Here is a 20,673-nt window from a genome sequence, read left to right as displayed (position 1 = left end):
ACTGCATTTTTTTTTGCTTGTTTGTTTCTGTTGCCTCTGGCATAGTGCCTTCAGATAAGTACTGAATGATCTTTGTCAAATAAATAATAGCAACTACATCTGCCCTGGGTAAGTCAGATTGAATAATGCCCCTTCTTCCCAAAGATGTCCATATCCCAGTCCCTCAAATCTACTAATTTATCACCTTATATGGTAAAGAGACTTAGCAGAGGGGATTCAAGTAGGGGTCCTGAGATGGGGAGCTCATTCTGGATTATCACAAAACTCTTTATATTCAAAAGGGAAGCAGAGGGATCAGTTAGTGGTAGGATGTATGCTGTTATACGATAACAGGAGTGATTGAAGTGATTTCAGGGAAAGAAATATACGCAGGGGAAAAAATATATGCTAGCCAAGAAACATACACAGCATTTAGAAACTGAAAAAGACAAGGAAAGGGATTCCCTCCTCATCCAACCAGTAGGAATACAGTATTAGGAGCATGCTGATTTTAGACATTGAACTCCCAGGGTGGGAAGAGAATGACGCTGAGTTGTTTAAGCCACTAAAATTGTATTAATTTGTTGCAGTAGCAATTGGAAACTAATACACTCACTTTTCAAGAAACTGCCAAATGAAGTGGTGCTTTATTTTATCTCACATTTATATGAATTGATTTCTAATTTGGCAAGCATGGATACAGCAGTGAAAGGATAAGTGTTTTCAAGTATTAAGAAGACATTTACATGAACTTAAAACCGATGAAAGATAAATGATGAAAAATTAGTCATACTGTTTCTGAAAAATTATCCTATATTGAAACTTATTGCACACTGGAACATCGTATACTAGGTTGGATTTCATGCCCAGAATCACACCTGCTCCTTCAAGGGAATAGGCTGAATTTGGATCCAGGGTTAATTATTTGATGAGACAGCAGTTTTCAGACTTGAGTTTGCCAGGATCAACTGGAGAGCTTGCTAAGACACAGATGGTTGGATCCCAACCTCAGAGTTTGTGGTGAGAGTCTAAGAATTTGCATCTTAATGGTTTTTGAGGATATTTATTCTGCTGGTCTAAGACCAGACCTTAAGAACCCTTAATATGGTGGAAAAAACATGAAAAAAAAAAAACCTGGGTTCATGTATTTGCCACTTTTCAGCTGTCTAATCCCTTAACTCCAGTGACTTTCAGCATCCTTCCTGCTCAAACATCTTATAGTTCTGTTAGAATGATCAAACAATGTATTATTTATAAAAATTAACAAAAATGTAAAGTTATAAAAACACAATGCCTATAATTAATAAAAGGCAGGAGTTTATGCCAATGGTAATATTATTTAATATTCTTCATAACTTTCTGTGAAAGGGCATATTAAGTACTTACTTGCTATCTTCCATACTCTCTGTATGTAATTTGGTTACTTTTCAGATTGAAAAGAAAATATGTATGAATGTATATTGTGCATGTGGATGTGGGTAAGGGGTACTACAATGATTGTGAAGTGAAATTGGCTCAGTCATGTCCAACTCTTGGTGACCCCATGGACTACACAGTCCATGGAATTCTCCAGGCCAGAATAATGATTATGTGAACTCTTTCCTTATTTGAGAATCAGACACTTAAATTTCTGATTTAAGCCTTCTTAAAAATTATTTTTGTGCCTACTATTATAGAACCATCATTGTATCTGTACTGCTACAGTTCATTATTGAAAACTCAGTTGATACTCGGCATGGAGAAAAGGAGATATTCATGTATCCTAGTTAGTAAAACATTTGTTTTCTTATTTTAGAATTTTTCTGTACTAAATTATAATATCTAATCTAATGTTAGGGTTTCGTATCATATAAGTGGCTTTGTGTGTGCTTTGCTTCTTAATTTATTATCACCTGGAAATTTGATTAACATCAATAATTATGATGAATGAAACTGGGATTCTTTCCATGCTTTCCTGTGTCCCACTAGGCCATTCTCTGCTGGAGAACCTCTGTCATTCATTACCCTTTATTTAAAGCCCTTCAGGCAAGATTAAATACAAGTCATCTCAAAACAACAGTGATTTTTTTTTCTTTAGAAAATATACTAAATATTTTCTCAAAGTCAAGGTACATCTATACCTGGAAGCTATCAAAACAAGTACATAAGTATCTGAGAAAATGTGTATGTATGTGTGTACTCACACAAATATAAATATACATCATGTGTGCAAACACACACACACACGCGCACACACACACGTACACACACGCATACACGCACACACACACACACACACACACACACGCACACACACACACACGCACACACCATGAACTGCTAGGCCGCTGGAAAGGGAAAAGGAATTGTTGCATAGGTAGAACTGTAATGACACAGCATGTCTGACAGACAACTGTGGGCTGGAAGGCTGGTGACTGCTATAGGGTCCCACAGAGCTCCGTCAGTAAGTAGCTGGCTGGCCTCGAGGACATCTCGGTCTGTTTGCAGCTTCATTTCTTTTCCGTAACAATGAGGGTCCCAACTCTTGACTTCTAAAACCCTTCTACCTTGAATATTCTGTGATTTGGCTTTGGTAGAATGCCTTCAGGAGAAAATAAAGCAAAAAATCCTTTCTATAATACCTTATGGAGAAAACAGAAGTGAAGCCTCAATGAGCAGAAAATTAAATTGTTCTTATAATGTTCCCATTTTCAAAAATGCGACTCTGCCATGTTAAGGTAGCAGATGTCCTGAACTCTGTAACACTTTGATGGGAGAAAAAATTTTAGGTTGTCTAGTAGGTAGGAAAAATAACAAATCTCCTCAAAATGAATGGCAAATGCATGTTCAAGAAGACACCATAGAAATAGGCAGCTCTGGGCCCTCCAGCTAATCAGTTTACAGTGTTAAATAATGAGAGAGATAAAACCTGTCACCTTCAGACAGATGGACTTTGAATCCTCTAGACAGGCTGTGGTCTTTATCTCATTTAGTATCTGTCATAATGATAGGTGAAAATATACTCTGCAGTGTTTGTAAGCCTTTCATCTTAATGGATTGATAGCCCCAGATGCGACCCGTTATGACTAGCTTCCAGCAAAATATTTTTCAGAACCTCCCCAATTAGACCATGGACTTTTGGCAGAAGGGGAAAGTTTTGCATTAACCACCTTTTACCTGGCATGTGGTATAACACTACCATAGAGAATGTTTCAGAGTGAATGTGAAAGAAGGGATAAATTCACTTGCATCTAAGCATATCTGGTGAAGGATAATGGTATAATAAACAAATAATTCAAACTTTTAACTAGGGTCATTAGCATGTGATAGACAAATGTACATTTAATTCTAATTATTAATAAGTAGATATTTCTATATGGCTTAAATAATAACAGTTATGGAAAGTGCATGGTAATAAAAATACCTGCTTTTTTTTTCTTTGAAAATTGAACCAAAACTTCATGAGACTGCAGTAACAGCAACAACTTCAATAACATTAAGTGATAGGTCTAGAATATCTTTGACGCACTTCAGTTAAAAATAAACAGCCTCAAAAAAACTGTCATCAACCTTTTGGAAATGCTGAAACCTAAGTCATAGAAATAGATTGGAGAATTCAAAACAACTCATGGTTGCCTTTAAATACCTGAGGTAGCGTCATATTTTCCAATATTACAGTATTTTCAAAAGTTAAACTGTGAGCAGCTATGAACTGCTTACACACATTCTTAGACAGTTTCAACTATTTTTAGAATGTGTTAAAAGATTTTAAATTGAACTCGCCTAACAATATCAGGCTTTATGAGAGGATTGCTGCTTGATTTCTCCAAGCAAGGCACTCAGTAAGCATTGCTTAAGGAACCTTTGGTACAGGGTCCTATAGGCCCATGGATGACATACAAGAAGTTCAATGATTTTAAAGTGAGTTTGGGGCCTCCCTGGTGGCTCAGACGGTAAAGCATCTGCCTGCAATGCGGGAGACCTGGGTTTGATCCCTGGGTCGGGAAGATCCCCTGGAGAAGGAAATGGCAACCCACTCCAGTACTCTTGCCTGGACAATTTCATGGACAGAGGAACCTTGTAAACTACAGTCCACGGGGTAGCAAAGAGTCGGGCATGACTGAGTGACGTCACTTCACTTCAAAGTGAGTTTGGGAGAGGAAAATCATTAAGCTAATATTCAGTGCTTTCAATAGTATAACAGATATGAACAACTGAATCAATAGATTACAGAGATACAATCTCTTCACAGGAAAATGGACTAGGAAAATGTGATTTACATTTTTATCATTTCATTTTTTTCCTCCAGGGTTGATTCAACTAGGAGCAGTATGGTGCATAACAGTAAAACTGTACAGAATCACATTTTGCTTTCTCTAACTTAAGTGGCCTAGAGAGCATACACACAAAACAAGAATTCCTTCTGGCACAACCATCTCTAAGTATTTACATTATTTTTAATTATTCCTATTTCAAGTAATCTTTTGAAACATATGTATGTACATAAATTTTTGTCTGAATCAGGGATTTTTAAGAGATATTATTGGAGAAAGGAGAAAAGTCAAGAAGAGATTCAAGATTTTGCTATATACTATGAAATTGACTTTCAAAAATGGCCGGTCTCAGATAATGATGACCATTTCATTGGACTTGGAAATGATAATTATTAAGTGTTTAGTTTTATAATAATATAGTTCATTGTATCTGTTTTCAGATGAAGTATTTTTCTCATATGTTTTCTCATATGTTTTTTATATGAGAAGATTTTCTCATATGTTTATTAGCAATTTGTATTGCTTCTTTGAATGACTAGTTTAAATCTGGCAGTCTTACTAACTGAATTGAAAGTTTTCTTGCTATTTTGTATATGCCCTCTATACACAAAGTATATCAAGGTTTTGTCCCAGTTGTTTCAAGTATTTTCCTAATCGCTGGTGTCTTTTCTAATCTATTATCACTTCATTTATGTATCTTGAAAGAGATTTGGTAAGTCTCTGATTCCCCTTGTTGCAATCACCCAGGGAATTCCAGGCTACAGCTCCTACCTCACCCCCACCTATGACAAAGATTTAAGCATCATGTTCACATTCTCTGTCTCTCTCCACCCCTATCCATAGTAATTCTTGGTATTTTTAATGATGCCATCTTCACATCTTCCTCACTAGTGGAAAAAAGCTATTCAGTCACCAGTGATTGATTACAAGATTGCCTTTTCACCCTATACCTATAGTAGTAGCATGAGCACTATTCTTTGCTGGTTCTCACTCTGCTCCCTGCCTCATCTTCCCTATTTGTTGCTGGATTTTCTGAATTCACCCCGCTGACAATTTGTTGAGTGCCTGGGGAATCAGGCTTGTTTGTTTCTCCATCTATTTGCTGCTGCTGCTGCTACATTGCTTCAGTCGTGTCCGACTCTGTGCGACCCCATAGATGGCAGCCCACCAGGCTCCTTCGTCCCTGGGATTCTCCAGGCAAGACCCCTGGAGTGGGTTGCCATGTCCTTCTCCAATGCATGAAAGTGAAGAATGAAAGTGAAGTTGCTCAGTCGTGTCCGACTCCCAGTGACCCCATGGACTGGTGCCCACCAGGCTTCTCCACCCATGGGATTTTCCAGGCAAGAGTACTGGAGTGGGTTGCCATTGCCTTCTCTGATCGATTTGCTAATCACATCTATATGTACTAGTGACTCAGAAATATAAATCTCCATATATTCCTTTGGAATCTGGAATCTATAATCTTTACTGGGATAAATTGCCTACTTAATATCTTCATCGGGATCTATCCCCAATGAGAAAGGTTGGAATCGTATAGCCTATGATGACTGTCAGTCATTATGAGGGCCTTCCCAACATGAGGTACTCAAACTTCTCAGGCATTTCCTGATAGGCAGGTGCAAGTCAGCCAAGTGCACATTTCCAAAGGAAGATGCAAGTATAATTCAATAGCAGTCAACATCTACACCTGGGAGATGATAAATCAGTTAGTAAAAAGCATCATGGGAAGGCAACCATAGCACCTACCATAGTCTGGAATAAAGAAGCGATAACTATGTCATGAACTTAACTAAATAAATGTATTTCTATTTGAAAAGGTTTTTTTAGTTAAATATATGTATATAAGGACTTTCCAGATGCTCAGTGGTAAAGAATCCAACTGCTAGTGCAGGAGACACAGGTTTGATCTTTGGATTGGGAAGATCACATGGAGAAGGAAACAGCCACCCATGCTTTCCCAGGCAACAACTTTCCTGGGGAATCCCATGGACAGAAGAGCCTGACAAGCTATGGTTCATTGGGTTGCAAAGAGGTAGACATGACTTAGCCACTAAATAACAACAGCAACAACACATATATCTTTTTATAGATGGTTTTATACTATATTAAGTATAAAGTTTTTTAAAAGATTCAAATTAATTCCATAATTTTATTTAAGTATAAATTAGATCAAACATGTACAAAATAAGAGAGTAATATAACTCAGCACCCCTTCATTGATCACAGTCTTGTTGTGGAGAAGGGGCTTGCATAACTCAATGAAGCTATGAGCCATGTCTCATAGGGCAACCCAAGACAGACAGGTCACATTGAAGAGCTCTGACAAAACGTGACCCACTAGAGGGGGAAATGGCAACCCACTCCAGTATTCCTGCCAAGAAAACCTCATAGGCAGTATGAAAAGGCAAAAAGATATGAGTCCTCCAGGTTGGAAGATGTCCAATATGCTACCAGGGAAGAGCAGAGGGTAGTTACTAATAGCTCTAGAAAGAATGGTGCAGCTGGGCCAAAGCAGAAACAAAGCTCAGTTGTGGATGTGTCTGGTGGTGAAAGTAAAGTCTGATGCTATAAAGAACACTATTGCATAGAAACTTGGAATATTAGGTCATGAATCAAGGTAAATTGGACATGGTCAAGCAGGAGATGGCAAGAGTGAGTATTGACATCTTAGGAGTTGGCGAACTAAAATGGAACAGAATGGACAAATTGAATGGAGATGACCATTATATCCACTACTGAGGGCAAAAATCCCTTAGAAGAAATGGAGTAGCATTCATAGTCAACAAGAGAGTCTGAAATGCAGTACTTCAGTTCAATTTGAAAAACAACAGAATGATCTCAATTCATTTCCAAGGCAAGCCATTCAATATCGCAGTAATCCAAATCTAGGTCCCAACTACTAATGCCAAAGAAGCTGAAGTTGAATGGTTCTGTGAAGACCTACAACACCTTTTAGAATTAACACCAAAAAGTTGTCCTTTTCATCATAAGTGACTGGAAAGCAAAAGTGGAAGTCAAGTGCGTGTATGCATGCTTAGTTGCTTCAGTCGTGTCCAACTCTCTGCAACCCTATGGACCATGGCCTGCCAGGCTCCTCTGTCCATGGGATTCTCCAGACAAGAATACTGGAGTGGGTTGCCATTTCCTTTTCCAAGGAAGTCAAGAGATACCTGGAAAAACAGGCAAGTTTGGCCTTGGAGTACAAAATGAAGCAGGACAAGGGCTACCAGAGTGTTCTCAAGAGAACACATGGGTCATAGCAAATACCTTATTCCAACAACACAAGAGATGACTACATAAGGACATCACCAGATGGCCAATACTGAAATCAGATTGAATACATTCTTTGCAGTTGGAATGGATTAACTCTACACAGTCAGCAAAAGCAAGATCTGGCACTGACTGCCAGATCATGAGCAGATGATCATTATATTCATTACTGTGGGCAAAAATTCCTTAGAAGAAATGGAGTAGCCTTCATAGTCAATGAAAGAGCCTGAAAAGCAGAGCTTCGGTTCAACTTCATGAGCTCCTTATTGCAAAATTCAGGCTTAACTTGGAGAAGTAGGGAAACCACTATACCAGTCAGATATGACCTAAATCAAACCCCTTATGATTATACAGTGGAGGTGAAAAATAGATTCAAGGGATTAGATCTGCTAGACACAGTGCTTGAAGTATTATGGACAGAGGTTTGTAACAGTTTACAGGAAGCAGCGATCAAAACCATCCCAAAGAAAAAGAAATAAAAGAAGTCAAAGTGGTTGTCTGAGGAGGCTTTACACATACCTGAGGAAAGAAAAGAAACGAAGGCAAGGGAGAAAGGGAAAGATGTACTCAACTGAATGCAGAGTTCCAGAAAATAATCTAGGAGAGATAATAAAGTCTTCTTAAAAGAACAATGCCAATAAATTGAGAAAAACATTCGAATGAAAAAGACTAGAAATCTCTCCAATAAAACTGAATATATCAGTAGAACACTTTATGCAAGGATGGGCATGACAAAGGTAAGAAACAGTAAGGACCTAACTGAAGCAGGAGAGATTAAGAAAAGGTGGCAAGACGACACAGAAGAACTATACAAAAATGTCTTAATGATCCAGATAACCACGAAGGTGTGGTCACTCACCAAGAGCCAGACATCATGGAGTGTGAGGTCAAGTAGGCCTTAGGAAGTATTACTATGAAGAAAGATAGTGGAAGTGATGGAATTCCAGCTGTGCTATTTAAAATTCTTAAATTTGATGCTGTTAAAGTGCGGCACCCAATATGTCAAAAAATTTGGAAAACTTAGCAGTGGTCACAGGACTGAAAAAGTTGAGTTTTCATTCCAGTCCCAAAGAAGGGTAATGCCAAAGAATGTTCAAACTACCACACAATTGTGCTCATTTCACATGCTAGGTTATACTCAATATCCTTCAAGCTAGCCTTCAGCAGTACAGGAATCAACAACATTTAGATGCACAAGCTGGGTTTAGAAAAGGCAGAGGAACCAGAGATCAAGTTGTCAACATCCACTGGGTCATACAGAAAACAAGAGAATTCCAGAAAAACATCTGCTTTGTTGACTACATTAAAGCCTTTGACTTTGTGGATCACAACAAAGTGTGGAAAATTCTGAAAGAAATGGGAATACCAGATCATTTGTCTCCTGAGAAACTTGTACGTAGGTCAAAGACAGAACCAAACATGGAACAACAGACTGGTTCCAAATTGGGAAGGAGCATGTCAAGGCTGTATATTGTCACCCTGCTTATTTAGCTTCTATACAGAGTCCATCATGTGAAATGCTGGGCTAGATGAATCATAAGCTGGAAACAAGATTGCTGGAAGAAATATCTACAAGCTCAGATATACAGATGATACCACTCTAGTGGCAAAAAGTGAAGAGAAACTAGTTGAAAGTGAAAGTCGCTCAGTTGATTCTAATTCTCTGCAATCCCATGGACTGTGTAGCCTGCCAGGTTCCTCCTGCCCTTGGAATTCTCCAGGCCAGAAGACTGGAATGGGTAGCCATTCCTTTCTCCAGTGGATCTACCCAACCCAGGAATTAAACCAGGGTCTCCTGCATTGCAGGCAGATTCTTTACCAGCTGAGCTACCAGGGGTCTCCTTGATAAGGGTGAAATAACAGAGTGAAACAGCTGCCTTGCAACCCATCATTCAAAAAACTACAATCTGGTTCCATCACTTCATGGCAAATAGAAGGGGGAAAAAGTAGAAATAATGACAGATGTTATTTTCTTGGGCTCAAAACCCCCCACAGATGGTGACTGCAGCCATGAAATTAAAAGACGCTTGCTCTTTGGAAGGAAAGCTATGACAAACCTAGATAGAATATTAAAAGCAGAGACATCACTTTGCCAACAAAGGTCTGTATAGTCAAAGCTATGGCTTTTCCAGTAGTCATGTATGGATGTGAGAGTTGGACCATAAAGAAAGCTGAGCACTGAAAAATTGATGCTTTTGAACTGTGGTGTTGGAGAAAACTCTTAAGAGTCCTTCAGACTTCAAGAAGATGAAATCAGTCAATCCTAAACCCTGAATTTTCATTCAAGGGACTGTTGCTGAAGCTCCAATGCTTTGGCCACCTGATGCACAGAACTGACTCATTGGAAAAGATTCTGATGCTGGGAAAGATTGAAAGCAAAAGAAGAGGGCAGCAGAAGATGAGATGATTAGGTAGCATCTCTGACTCAATGGACATGAATTTGAGTATACTCCAAAAGACAATGGAGGACAGAGGAGCCCGGTATGCTGCAGTCCTTAAGGTTGCAATGAGTCAGACACTAAATTTAGGGTTGGACAACAACAATAACTCAACAATTTACTTAGGAAGCAAAACTTTAAAATAGAGTCAAGCCTTATGGTGACCTTTTACTAATCAGTTTAACTTCAAAGTAATTGAGACTATGACCTGAATATGAACTTTTCAATGAACTCTTCATACTTTGACTACATATGTCTTTAGGATCAATAAAATGTATGCGTTTATACTTATATAAATTAACATTTTTATAAGTATAAAATACTATATTTCTCTAAAAAATTATTTATCTGCTAACATTATTTGTAAGATTCATTCATGCTTTATGTGTGGCTATATTTTATTCATCTCACTGTGAATCCTATTTATGATTATATCACAATGTATATATTCAATAACCTTTTGATGGGCATATAGACTGTTTTTATTTATTATAAAAATAATTGACTAAACATTCCAGTCCATTCTTCTTTGTGCATGTTTGAGGTTTTCTCTAAGATTCTTCCTTAAAGAGTGTAACTTAAAGAAGCATCATTTTAAATATTATTAAAACTAAATATGTAGAACTAAGCACTTAATTTCTTGAATTTGTCTCTGTTTTGTCAAATAGAGTGAAAATAAATAGTTTAAAGAAGGTCTGTACAGGTGACTTTTTGGACAGTTCATATACCTTTTATGCATGAAGGCAGAAGCTATTATTCTTCCCTAAATCCAGTCCCATATAGGGGGGACATACTGGGTGGTGCCTGCTATTTGACTGCTTAGGAAAGCTGTTTCTGACCTTCCCTGGGATTAACTTTTCTCATTGACTGCAGAATTTTGTTTCAAAATAATACATCTGAAAAAATCTACAAAGATACACTGTAGTACTGCCTTAGACAAGAATGTGGAGAAAAGGGCCGTTCTTTATGTTCCAAGTCCTATGCTGGAAGATTTATATAATACTTTTAAAATTAATCATTAAAACTGCAGAATGTTAATATATACCAATTTTTCTGCCATGAAGAAATAATTGTCCCCAAGTTACATAGCTAACAAATGGGGGGAAGAAAAACTGGATTCTAACTTGAATTTATCTCACAACATGGTATGAAGTTGACTTATATGGATGACATCTTAGTAAAGTTGGTTTAATTAATAACACATAAATAATTAATACAGATTTTGCATATTAAAATCATAGCTATGTTTTAAGTGTCCAAACAAATTCCAATTCTTTTAGAAGATAGTCCCCATATATACACTGAGATTGTTTTCTTCTGTTTCTACAGTATCATTTTCTACTCATGCAGTCAGTCAGTCAGTCAGTTCAGTTGCTCAGTCGTGTCCAACTCTTTGTGACCCCATGGACTGCAGCACACCAGGCTTCCCCGTCCATCACCAACTCCTAGAGCTCACTCAAACTCATGTCCATCGAGTCAGTGATGCCATCCAAGCATCTCATCCTCTGCCATCCCCTTCTCCTGCCTTCAATCTTTCCCAGCATCAGGGTCTTTACCAATGATCCAGGTCTTCACATCAGGTGGCCAAAGTATTGGGGTTTCAGCTTCAGCATCAGTCCTTCCAATGAATATAGTCTCCGTACACTTTATAGCCAGAAATACTGAGCACATGATAAGTTGTATTACTTGAGTATGGTTACACATTAAAATGCCAAAGAAATTCTTTCACCTATGTAAATATTTTAGTTATGGCCATTCAAAAACAACTTTTAACTTAAATAAAAATACTGGTAAGGAAGGTTACACAACAAAAATATAAAAGTAATGGCTTATTTCAAAGAGCTTTAAATGAACAATATTTTAATATTAATTGTATTTATTAACCCACAAAGATTTGGGGGTTTTTTTTCAGGTAAAATTTATTTATTTTATTTTATTTTTAATACTTTATTTTACTTTACAATACTGTATTGGTTTTGCCATACATTAGGTAAAATTTAAATCCTCATTTAAGTTTAATACTGTGAGACAGAAAGATCCACAAATGGAATTTAGATACGACTGATTATTTTTTCTTGCCACTGACATAAACTTCAGTTTTGTTACCTGTAAGGTACAAATTTATCTTATTTCCCTGATAGCAGGTTTTTGTTTGTCACAGGTTTTCAGGTTTTGAAATAAAGTGAAGTTGCTGCTTTCTCATGAGAATTTCCACTCTATTTGGTGATTAAGTTCCTTGAGGTCAGGACCCCAGACCTATCTTTATTTAGAGCCTCTCAGAATCCAGGGCAATTTTTGACTGCATTTTAAGCATTCAGTAAACTATACGATGAAATGATTTAGTTGTACATGACCTGCTGATCTTGTCAATGTAAGACTGCAAAGCAGTGACTCTCACATTGTTACTATGGTTAAATATGGTTATATTTATGGTTAAATATATTATATTTAACCATAGTTATATATATGTATATATATCTCCTAAAAATGATTCAATTTCCTTAACAATGCAACCCAACTAGAGCTCAGAAATCACACTGCTTATTCTGTGAGCAACTGTCTACTATTATCATTTAAAATATCCTACTCTCATTTGTTACTTTTATTTTAACCTATGAAGCATATATCAAAAATGTTAATGTAATGTTACAAATTCACTTTCTATATTAAGCAAGGTACCCATGGACTCCCAGAAAAGAGGAATGACAAAGCACCGTCATTCCATTGCCAACCTAATCAATTGTCAGTGGCTGCCTGGAGTGTTCTTTTTCGAGAGGAATTGTGAAACCTAGTGTAGGTTCAGCAGGAAAGCATGCCAAGATCAATTATTGATGTCTGCCATGGGCATACGAGAGAGTGGATGACAATATGTAAGCCATGAACTTTCTTATCTGTGCACTAAAGCTTGAAATATGTAGTCATTTTAATTATTAAGAGATAGGCATATTCTTGCCAGATGAGTGTCATGACAGGAACAATAAACTCTAAGAATGTACACTGACTTTTAGAAGCCTTGTTTACTACATGTTTCAATGAAGTGATAATAGACCTCTAAAAGGATCATCATTCTTCCAGGGTACTATTGTCAGAGTAATAGAATGTCACAGTTCATACTATTATTTCCTTTCTAAGGATAGACTGTTATATTAGTTTTCCGGATAAATTTTTAAAATTGCAGGAAGAATATTTGTAACTTTTACTTAAATGTATTCAGATATGTCTACTGATACTAAAAAAGGAAAAGAAAGAAAGAAAGAAATCCAGAGAGGTAATTGTTTAACTCCACAGCCTTCTACTGTCCCTTTATTTCAGAACAAGATCTGGCTTTGACCTGCAAAAACAGATCACTTGGTAGCAATGACTTTGGGGATCAAATTAAGCAGTAATAAATGTCAAACTTCTCTCTTTGTCCCCAAAGGATATTAATTAATGCTAGTTTTACTATTTATTTTCTCTTCTATCCCCAATCTTGATCTGTGATATTGAAACTAGTTTCAGTTATCTGATTTCTGTTCTTTTTTCTGTCTTTCCTGGTGCTTGTTTTCAATCTCCTGGTTTTGGTCCAAACTCTTGCCACAATAACAACCCAAAAGGATTCAGAAGACTACTCATCCCCTTACCTGTAAGAATGCTTCCCGGAAATGCAACAATCCATAAGTAACAGCAAATGGTATCTACATTGGGTACAAAAATATTTAGGTAACTTCTGGAATTTCACTCATTCAAGTTTAGTATCAAAAAAAAACAATTATAGAGATAATTTACTTAATTTCTAACTTGCAGATATTGGCAATTTTTCTCTGGGATTCTGTAATATGATCGTTTTGAAGAACAGTAAGGCAAGACTAACACCCTCATATTAAAAACATTGAAATTTCACATAAGGATTAGAAAATAACCAATAAATGAAACGAGAGAGCATGCTGAAATGAGGCAATGAAAAAAATTCTCCTTCTTAATTCTGGTTTATTTTACTTATACATAATGAAATAATTACAATTTCTATGTAAATTCTTATAATATGTCAGAAAACACATTATTTAACCTCCCTCTGCATAAGCATCATCCCTAATTTATCAGCAACTCTGGCCAACTGCACGTTTAAAATATATCATTAATAAATTTATTTTTCTCTAATTTTCCTACTACTGCCAAGATGCAAAATAACATCAAGCCCTCAGTTGAGTTCAGTTGCTCAGTCATGTCTCACTCTTTGCGACCCCATGGATCACAGTATGCCAGGCATATCCGTCCATCACCAACTCCTGGAGTTTATCCAAACTCATGTCCATTGAGTTGGTGATGCCATCCAATCATCTCATCCTCTGTCTTCGCCTTCTCCTCCCACCTTCAATCTTTCCCAGCATGAGGGTCTTTTTAAATGAGTTAGCTCTTTGCATCAGGTGGCCAAAGTATTGGAGTTTCAGCTTCAACATCAGTCCTTCCAATGAACACTCAGGACTAATCTCCTTTAAGATGGACTGGTTGGATCTCCTTGAAGTCCAAGACTCTCAAGAGTCTTCTGCAACACCACAGTTCAAAACCATCAATTCTTCGGTGCTCAGCTTTCTTCATAGTTCAACTCTCCCATCCGTACATGACTGCTGGAAAAACCATAGCCTTGACTAGACGGACCTTAGTCGGCAAAGTAATGTCTCTGCTTTTGAATATGCTATCTAGGTTGGTGATAACTTTTCTTCCAAGTAGTAAGTGTCTTTTAATTTCATGGCTGCAGTCAATATCTGCAGTGATTTTGGCGCCCCCCAAAAATAAAGTTAGCCATTGTTTCCACTGTTTCCCCATCTATTTGCCATGAAGTGATGGGACTGGATGCCATGATCTTAGTTTTCTGAATGTTGAGTTTTAAGCCAACTTTTTCACTCCCCTCTTTCACTTTCATCAAGAGGTTCTTTAGTTCTTCTTCACTTTCTGCCTTAAGGGTGGTGTCATCTGCATATCTTAAGATGACATATTGAAGAAAGTAGGGAAAACCACTAGACCTTTCAGGTATGACCTAGATCAAATCACTTACGATTATACAGTGGAAGTGAGCAAAAGATTTAAGGGGCGAGATCTGATAGACAGAGTGCTTGATGAACTATGGATGGAGGTTTGTGACACTGTACAGGAGACAGGAATCAATTCCATCCCCAAGAAAAAGAAATGCAACAAATCAAAATGGCTGTCTGAGGAGGCCTTACAAATAGCTGTGAAAAGAAGAGAAGACTAAAGCCAAGGAGAAAAGGAAAGATATATCCATTTGAATGCAGAGTTCCAAAGAATAGCAAAGAGAGATAAGAAAGCCTTCCTTAGTGATCAGCGCAAAGAAATAGAGGAAAACAATAGAATGGAAAAGTCTAGATATCTCTTCCAGAAAATTAGAGATACCAAGGGAACATTTCATGCAAAGATGGGCTCAATAAAGGACAGAAATGATAAGGACCTATCAGAAGCAGAAGATATTAAGAAAAGGTGGTAAGACTACACAGAAGAACTATACAAAAAATATCTTCATGACTCAGTTAACCATGATGGTGTAATCACTCACCTAGAGCCAGACATCCTGAAATGTGAAGTCACGTGGGCCTTAGGAAGCATCACTAGGAACAAAGCTAGTGGAGGTGATGGAATTCCAGTTGAGCTATTTCAAATCCTAAAGATGATGTTGTGAAAGTGCTGCACTCAATAGGCCAGCAAATTTGGAAAACGCAGCAGTGGCCACAGGACTGGAAAAGGTCAGTTTTCATTCCAATCCCAAAGAAAGGCAATGTCAAAGAATGCTCAATGTACCACATAATTGCACATATCTCACACACTGGTAAAATAATGCTCAAAATTCTCCAAGTCAGGTTTCAGCAATATGTAAACCATGAATTTTCAGGTGTTCAAGCTGGTTTTAGAAAAGGCAGAGGAACCAGAGGTCACATTTCTAACATCTGATGGATCTTCATAAAAGCAAGAGAGTTCCAGAAAAACATCTACTTTTGCTTTATTGACTATGCCAAAGCCTTTGACTGTGTGGATCACAATAAACTATGGAAAATTCTGAAAGAGATGGGAATACCAGACCACCTGACCTGTCTCTTGAGAAATCTGTACGCAGGTCAGGAAGCAATAGTTAGAATTGGCATGGAACAAGAGACTGGGTCCAAATAGGAAAAGGAGTATGTCAAGGCTGTATATTGTCACCTTGCTTATTTAACTTCTCTGCAGAGTACATCATGAGAAAAGCTGGGCTGGATGAAGCATAAGATGGAATCAAGATTGCTGGGAGAAATATCAATAACCTCAGATATGCAGATGACACCACCCTTATGGCAGACAGTGAAGAACTAAAGAGCCTAATGATGAAAGTGAAAAAGGAAAGTGAATAAGTTGGCTTAAAGTTCAACACTCAGAAAACAAAGATCATAGCATTTGGTCCCATTGCTTCACAGCAAATAGATAGAGAACAGTGGAAACAGTGGCAGGCTTTATTTTGGGGGGCTCCAAAATCACTGCAAATGGTGACTGTAGCCATCAAATTAAAAGACGCTTACTCTTTGGAAGAAAAGTTATGACCAACCTACACAGTATATTAAAAAGCAGAGACATTACCTTGCTAACAAAGGTCCCTCTAGTCAAGTATGTATGTGAGAGCTGGACTATGAAAAAGCTGAGCACCAAAGAATTGATGCTTTTGAACCATGGTATTGGGGAAGACTATTGAGAGTCCCTTGGACTGCAAGAAGATCCAGCCAGTCCATCCTAAACGAGATCAATCCTGAGTGTTCATTGGAAGTACTGATGCTGAAGCTGAAACTCCAATACTTTGGCCACCTGAAAAGACCCTCATGCTGGGAAAGATTGAAGGTACGAGAAGAAGGGGACGACAGAGGATGAGATGGTTGGATGGCATCACCGACTCCATGGGCATGAGTTGGAGTAAACTCTGGGAGCTGGTGATGGACAGGGTGCCTGGCGTGCTGTGGTCCATGGGCCGTGAAGAGTTGCACACGACTGAGTGACCAAAGTGAACTGAAAGCACTAAAATAGCCCATTTATCAGTCGCCATTTTTACATGTGGCCTCATTCACCTTCAATCCATTTTTTATCTACCAATTCAACTTGCTTTCAATATTTATATTTGATTATTTCCATTTCCTGCCTCATATCCACCAGTGCTCTTCTTATTGATCTCTTATTTGGTTTATAAATCCCTTAACCGATACCACCCTCATTTCTCTACAAGTTCTAGTTGCAAAAGTCTTGCAGTTCCGCAACACCACAAAAAGCTTTTGTCCTGGAGGATTCAGTTTGTATTATCCACTAGCTGTTATGTTCTTGCCCTGATTTCTCAGCATTCTGGTTCCACCTTATCCTTGTAGGTCATCAGGTATCAACTTATCTTTGCTGTCTTTTATGACCATATCAACTAAGTAACCCCCATTGTTTCTCATAGCAGTCTGTTAAATGGGTCAGAGTCCTTCCAGCAACTGCAATTAAAATCTGTTGTTTTGCTTAATATTTTCCTTACTCCACTACACTTCTGATTGGAAGGGTGTAGAATATTTTATTTTATTATTTTATTTATTATTATTTTAAAAATATTTTTATTTTTACTTTACTTTACAATTCTGTATTGGTTTTGCCATACATTGACATGAATCTACCATGGGTGTACATGCGTTCCCAAACATGAACCCCCCTCCCACCTCCCTCCCCATAACATCTCTCCTGGTCATCCCCGTGCACCAGCCCCAAGCATGCTATATCCTGCATCAGACATAGACTAGCGATTTGATTCTTACATGATATTATACATGTTTCAATCCCATTCTCCCAAATCATCATACCCTCTCCCTCTCCCTCTGAGTCCAAAGTGCGCTATACACATCTGTGTCTTTTTGCTGTCTTGCATACAGGGTCATCATTGTCATCTTTCTAAATTCCATATATATGTCTTAGTATACTGTATTGGTGTTTTTCTTTCTGGCTTACTTCATTCTGTATAATCGGCTCCAGTTTCATCCATCTCATCAGAACTGATACAAATGCATTCTTCTTAACGGCTGAGTAATACTCCATTGTGTATATGTACCACAGCTTTCTTATCCATTCATCTGCTGATGGACATCTAGGTTGTTTCCATGTCCTGGCTATTATAAACAGTGCTGCGATGAACATTGGGGTACATGTGTCTCTTTCAATTCTGGTTTCCTCAGTGTGTATGCCCAGCAGTGGGATTGCTGGGTCATAAGGTAGTTCTATTTGCAATTTTTTAAGGAATCTCCACACTGTTCTCCATAGTGGCTGTACTAGTTTGCATTCCCACCAACAGTGTAGGAGGGTTCCCTTTTCTCCACACCCTCTCCAGCATTTATTGCTTGCAGATTTTTGGATCACAGACATTCTGACCGGTGTGAAGTGGTACCTCATTGTGGTTTTGATTTGCATTTCTCTAATAATGAGTGATGTAGCCATCTGTATGTCTTCTTTGGAGAAATGTCTGTTTAGTTCTTTGGCCCATTTTTTGATTGGGTCCTTAATTTTTCTGGAGTTGAGCTGCATAAGTTGCTTGCATATTTTTGAGATTAGTTGTTTGTCAGTTGCTTCATTTGCTATTATTTTCTCCCATTCTGAAGGCTGTCTTTTCACCTTGCTTATATTTTCCTTTGTTGTGCAGAAGCTTTTAATTTTAATTAGATCCCATTTGTTTATTTTTGTTTTTATTTCCAGAATTCTGGGAGGTGGGTCATAGAGGATCCTGCTGTGATTTATGTCTGAGAGTGTTTTGCCTATATTCTCCTCTAGGAGTTTTATAGTTTCTGGTCTTACATTTAGCTCTTTAATCCATTTTGAGTTTATTTTTGTGTGCGGTGTTAGAAAGTGATCTAGTTTCATTCTTTTACAAGTGGTTGACCAGTTTTCCCAGCACCACTTGTTAAAGAGATTGTCTTTACTCCATTGTATATTCTTGCCTCCTTTGTCAAAGATAAGATGTCCATATGTATGTGGATTTATCTCTGGGCTTTCTATTTTGTTCCATTGATCTATATGTCTGTCTTTGTGCTGGTACCATACTGTCTTGCTGACTGTGGCTTTGTAGTAGAGCCTGAAGTCAGGCAAGTTGATTCCTCCAGTTCCATTCTTCTTTCTCAAGATTGCTTTGGCTATTCGAGGTTTTTTGTATTTCCATACAAATCTTGAAATTATTTGTTCTAGTTCTGTGAAAAATATGGCTGGTAGCTTGATAGGGATTGCATTGAATTTGTAAATTGCTTTGGGTAGTATACTCATTTTCACTATATTGATTCTTCCGATCCATGAACATGGTATATTTCTCCATCTATTAGTGTCCTCTTTGATTTCTTTCATCAGCGTTTTATAGTTTTCTATATATAGGTCTTTAGTTTCTTTAGGTAGATATATTCCTAAGTATTTTATTCTTTTCGTTGCAAAGGTGAATGGAATTGTTTCCTTTTCTTTTTCTACTTTCTCATTATTAGTGTATAGGAATGAAAGGGATTTCTGTGTGTTGATTTTATATCCTGCAACTTTACAATATTCATTGATGAGCTCTAGTAATTTTCTGGTGGATTCTTTAGGGTTTTCTATGTAGAGGATCATGTCATCTGCAAACAGTGAGAGTTTTACTTCTTTTCCAATTCGGATTCCCATTACTTCTTTTTCTGCTCTGATTGCTGTGGCCAAAACTTCCAGAACTATGTTGAATAGTAGCGGTGAAAGTGGGCACCCTTGTCTTGTTCCTGACTTTAGGGGAAATGTTTTCAATTTTTCACCATTGAGGATAATGTTTGCTGTGGGTTTGTCACATATAGCTTTTATTATGTTGAGGTATGTTCCTTCTATTCCTGCTTTCTGGAGAGTTTTTATCATAAATGGATGTTGAATTTTGTCAAAGGCCTTCTCTGCATCTACTGAGATAATCATATGGCTTTTATTTTTCAATTTGTTAATGTGGTGAATTACATTGATTGACTTGCGGATATTGAAGAATCCTTGCATCCCTGGGATAAAGCCCACTTGGTCATGGTGTATGATCTTTTTAATGTGTTGTTGGATTCTGATTGCTAGAATTTTGTTGAGGATTTTTGCATCTATGTTCATCAGTGATATTGGCCTGTAGTTTTCTTTATGCATAGAAACTAATGAAAATGAAAACAAAATAACCCCAAACCTGTGGGACATTATAAAAGCAGTGCTAAGAGGAAAGTTCATAGCACTACAGGCGTACCTCAAGAAACAAGAAAAAAGTCAAATAAATAACCTAACTCTACACCTAAAGCAACTAGAAAAGGAAGAATTGGAGAACCCCAGAGTTAGTAGAAGGAAAGAAATCTTAAAAATTAGGGCAGAAATAAATGCAAAAGAAACAAAAGAGACCATAGCAAAAATCAACAAAGCCAAAAGCTGGTTCTTTGAAAGGATAAATAAAATTGACAAACCATTAGCCAGACTCATCAAGAAGCAAAGAGAGAAAAATCAAATCAATAAAATTAGAAATGAAAATGGAGAGATCACAACAGACAACACAGGAATACAAAGGATCATAAGAGACTACTATCAGCAGTTGTATGCCAAAAAAATGGACAACGTGGAAGAAATGGACAAATTCTTAGAAAAGTACAATTTTCCAAAACTGAACCAGGAAGAAATAGAAAATCTTAACAGACCCATCACAAGCACAGAAAGTGAAACTGTAATCAGAAATCTTCCAGCAAACAAAAGCC

At 37.5% G+C, this 20,673-nt stretch overlaps 1 protein-coding gene across 1 annotated transcript in view; it reads right to left on the bottom strand.

The window, feature by feature from the left end:
• SGCZ (sarcoglycan zeta) overlaps positions 1 to 20,673 on the bottom strand; it is a 1,131,902-nt gene that overhangs the window by 463,116 nt on the left and 648,113 nt on the right. The window lies entirely within an intron of this gene.

This window comes from Ovis aries, chromosome 26, assembly GCF_016772045.2.
Source record: "Ovis aries strain OAR_USU_Benz2616 breed Rambouillet chromosome 26, ARS-UI_Ramb_v3.0, whole genome shotgun sequence".
Lineage (NCBI taxonomy): Eukaryota > Metazoa > Chordata > Mammalia > Artiodactyla > Bovidae > Ovis > Ovis aries.
The sequence above is the reverse complement of the archived record's forward strand: the minus strand, read 5'-3'. Positions and strand labels throughout refer to the sequence as shown.